Below are 4933 nucleotides of genomic sequence, written 5' to 3' on the forward strand. Positions count from 1 at the left end.
TGAATAATTTATTTTTCCTTGATAGCTTTGTTTTGTAATTCGACTGTCATTCTTTTCCCCGTTGATAAATTCATTCCATGTTTATCCCACCTTTTGTTACAGGAAGTCAAGACAGACTATTTGGTTTTTTCCTCCTCCTATTCTTTCCCGCTACAACAATACTGTGGTATTGGAATGGGAGAGAATAACTGTCCCAAAGTCACCCAGTGAGTTTCTGTGGATGAAGGTGGACTAATATCTACATCTACATCTTCAACATATGATTGATTACTAACTATATCTTGCCAGCTATATACCACCTCAGCATACTTTTTCCATAATGGCAATTCATTCGTTTAGTTATTTCCACCTTTAATATTTTCACAAATAACTCAAGCTGGCAGACATATCCAACAATGTTCCTCCTCCTATTTTTCCCACAACAACAACCCTGTGAGGTCGGTTGGGCTGAGAGAGTGTGATGAGCCCAAGGTCATCCAGTTGGTTTCATGTCTAAGGTGGGATTTGAACTCATGGTTTCTTGCTTTTTAACCTGATGCCTTAACCACTAGACCAAACTGGCTCTCGATATAATTGCTCTTTTTTATATTCATTCAGCATCCATAACATAATGCACTATGTCTTCTTTATTAAATAAGACAACTAATCTATTACATCACACAATTCATCTAGCCTATGCTGTAATTCATTTAAGTTTTCCTCACCTGCATACCAAATAATATGCACATTTGTGTCCCCAACGGATGAAGTGGAAGGTAAGTAGGTAAGTAGAATTCTGCCAAGCTCTTACCAGCTCTTACCAAACTAATCCCTTGTAAATTTTGCACGTACTTTTGTTAATTCCTTCTGTATTGTCAACAACATCCTTCTTCCATCAGGAACAAAAAAAATGTGGTTTTAGCAGTCATTTTGCAAACAAACTATGTTTTACCATTTGTACAATTACACTGATACACTAATCCTATAGTTTGTAAGATTATCTAACATACTCAAATAATTATATAAAAAACTATAATATAATATACGGTACTTTTTATAATTTTTCTAATCCTATAGATTTACCTTTTTTTTTCTTTAACCATTCTAACAGAATTGATTACTTTCTTTTCATCATTTTTTTCTTGGCTGTTATCATTTATAGTATTAATTTATTTTTTTAATATATTATCTTTCTCATGTACATTTTAAATTCTCTCATTTTAGTTTCATTTCAATTCACTTCCACCTCTTTTAATTTTTAATTCCGCTCTTTTTGATAGACGGTCCTTTTTAATAACTTTACTCACTTTCAAATCAATAATTATTTCCATCAAAATAACTTTCTCTCCATCTTTTAATCTTAATCTCACTTAACTCTTTGTGACTATTTTTGCAACTGCCACCCACCTAGGGACTGTTACATTCACATATATACCAACTGCAGCTTAGAAGACATTATTTGATTACTTTCTGACATTTATGTTAGCCCTATGTTCACAGTGAAACATACATGTTTCCTATATGTATTCACAAGATTAGGTTACATTTGCTCAAGTCTTTTATATTTTTATTTTTTATTTTAGCCTCAGGGACACATCTTCATTTTTATTGTAATTTTTAAACTCATGCTATTTATCATTTTTCTTCTCTTACAAGTGCAAATTATGAAGTCAGATGTTAGGGCTATCATACACACTCATGAATGTTGATCTCTACTGTCTGCCATGGCTACGGCATGTCAATCAAGATTTTCATGCATGACTTTTTACTACCATAAAGCAAGCACATATTGGATTACCAGACTTAGTTATATCCATGCCATTGTTCCTGTTCAGGATAAGGATAGCTCTAGTATATTTTGGGCTGTATTCCACAAGCACAACCAAAGCTCATACTTTGCATATAGCATACTTAGGCTAGACTATGGAAGCTAGGATCTCTCATCTAAAGACTTTAGGTAAAGTAATTTATTAGTGCCCCACATCACTTCAACTAGGATATACGTAGTATATCAACGCTCACTGTTCGTACTCTTCAGAGCATTATTTCCAGATTTTAAATGTCATTGCTACAATACCTGTAATATTCCATTCTAATTCAAAGTAGATGAAAAATAACATTCAATTCCCCAAACTCAAACAATTATTCAAGGAAAACAACAATCCAAGACACATGGCATTTCCCAAAATAGAATTAATTTATGCCTCTCTGTTAGAGCCACTTTGCTATTAATCAATGGCCGAGCTCCTCCTGTTAGACAGTTTGAGGCAAAGGAAATGCATTTGGCTAAAAATAAATATGTTAATATCAATGAATTAGAACATGATTATATTTGTAAGCATGTGTGAGTATATAAATATAAATATATAATTGGGTAAATGAATAGGGACCTGGCTTTTAAGGCTGAATGTCAATTTAGACCTTATAAGAACAAACAGCATCTGGAAGGAAAGTGCATGCCTATAACTTTGGGAACAATATGAAACTGGTTTGCACGTATGATTGGTTCAATAAGCTGCACAGCTAACAGAATGTCAAATGCAAGTGCATATTACCAATTCTAAAATCTAGCACCTTATTATTTATTATTTCTATATGGCGCCTTTTTCCCATTGCATAATTCAAGTAATTGAAATAGTTTCCCACAAATGGTATCGGTCTCCTGCTTGAGGAGAGGAGTTAGACCAAGGGTCTTCAAACTTGGCAACTTTAAGACTTGTGGACTTCAACTCCCAGAATTCCTGAGCTAACATGACTGGAGGAGGAATTCTGGGAGTTGAAGTCCACAAGTCTTAAAGTTGCCAAGTTTGAAGACTCCTGGATTAGACTAAAAAACATCCAAGATCCCTTCCACTCTGTTATTCTATTCAATCTCTCATCCAACCACGAACTATTTTTACAAAGTGAAGGGATGATGTAGTTTGCTGGACATTGATTTGCTGTGCTGTGAGAATCCAGACATTATTGCTTACTCAACAAACCATGGTTAACAAAATAATGAATTAGCATGATGTGCCAGTTGTTGTTGGTCAGACTTACTGATGGTCCCATTAACATATGAAAAAAGACTTGATCATTAAACATTTCGGGTTTGTCACTAATGACAAAGATTACATCAAACCAACCAAAATTCTGTACTTTAGGTCCTTCTGCAGATTTTGTGGTGACAGATTTTGTGGCTTTCAATCTATAGACAGAATGATAGCATTCGGCATGGAACAAATGCATCAACAGATTGCTTCATCCCATCAGAAAATGTTGGCAATGCAGCCAGTGCCAATATAAATATTTGTACCTGACAATACATCTGCTTTTCCTGTTCCCTGTATTGAGTATAATAACCTTTTTTCCTTTCCATTTAAATTGTTTTTAGCTCTGTTAGTATCTATCCAGTCTGGTGTATGATTAACAGGACTGCAGGCTACAATGTTTTCAAAATCTTTATTGCTGCATGAGCAAGAAATATATCTGAAGTTTCAGTTCTCAAGCTGAGTCTGTAAAATCAACATGTAAAAAACATTTCTGTACTGCCCTTTCTCAACTTGGTAAAAGCTGTTAAAAGTTTTAAACCAAATAAATTAATTCTAATTAATTACCCAGCTGAATCAAAAATACAGGTAATTCAGATGAAAAATGCCACATGATTAATGAAAGGTGTTTGTCCTTTCTGATATTTACCAAGACCCCCTCTTCTTGCTTCCTTTTTTGCAAGTATTTTTGAATCCTCCTCCTCCTTTGTACAGGTTTAAAAAAGGATAAAAATGGTTTGGAATGGATAACCTATATCCCATAACACAAATGAATTCTCCCCCCACACTGACCCTCACTTCCAAACTCCTCCAGAAATCTCCCATTCTCTGTCTTGGGGAGTCAAAGATGGGATTCACACATCACATTAAGCCATTGGGCTGATCTATCTTATTTGAGTTTAATATATTCATTGATTCCAGATGCTGCTGTTTGGGAATCATACTACATGATTGTGTTCATTGTGACAAGCAAATCCAACTGACCTTGCAATAATAGTAGTGATAATGATAACAAGACCTGGCAATGGCTAAGAACAGGAAATTTGAAGAAAGAGACAGGGGAGCTAATTCTGGCTGCACAAGACTAAGCCTTAACAAATGCATACAAAGCCAGAATTGAGAAGACAGCAACAGATAGTAAGCACCGCCTGTGCAAGAAATCAAAGAAACAGTGGACCATCTCATTATTTGCTGCAAGAAGATTGCACAGACCAACTACAAAGAGTGGCATGACAAAATAGCAACAATAGTGCATTGAAAGACCTGCAATTTGCTTTCCCTTCAACCAGAGGCAGATGGCTACTTCAGGTATGGTTACATGGCATGCATACAGATCTCACTTCTTAGAAATGGAAAAGGCTGGGAGGGCTCAGGCTGAAGAGTCAAGGATTATCTTCTAGCATTTTTCTCTGCCTAATAGTAGGTGGGCTCTTTTGTTCAGTCCATTCCAGAACATCACAATCAGCTTGAAATAGAGGGAGACAAATGTGTTTATAGCTGCTCTCTTTTACCCTGTACAACACACGTAAAAGGTTAAATTTTCCAGAGCTGCAAATGTAAAAAACAAATGAATTATTTTAAAAGAAATGCATTTAAATTCTGCACAAAGCAATTAAGGATTTGAACTCCTTTCTGGAAGGCATTCTAAGTTACTAAGGATTATATGCAGCACGAAAGAAAGCCACACTTCCTTCCAAGAGAAAGAACATGAGGTCTTCTTCAGCTCGTGTTCTTGTTTCACTTTGCTTAAACTGTTATGGAGCTGAGTCACAAGTGAATGATGAAAGCCCAACTTCTTCCTGCCATCAGCTTGTTTTTCTTCCAAAGACAGCCTGAGGATCTTCAAGCAAACTGCAATATTAATCTCTGATCTATTTATTATTATTATTTAAACAAGTTTTATTCAGGTTTTTCCAAAACAAAGT

Source organism: Pseudonaja textilis, chromosome 1, assembly GCF_049901715.1.
Source record: "Pseudonaja textilis isolate UNSWEBS1 chromosome 1, rPseTex1.2, whole genome shotgun sequence".
Lineage (NCBI taxonomy): Eukaryota > Metazoa > Chordata > Lepidosauria > Squamata > Elapidae > Pseudonaja > Pseudonaja textilis.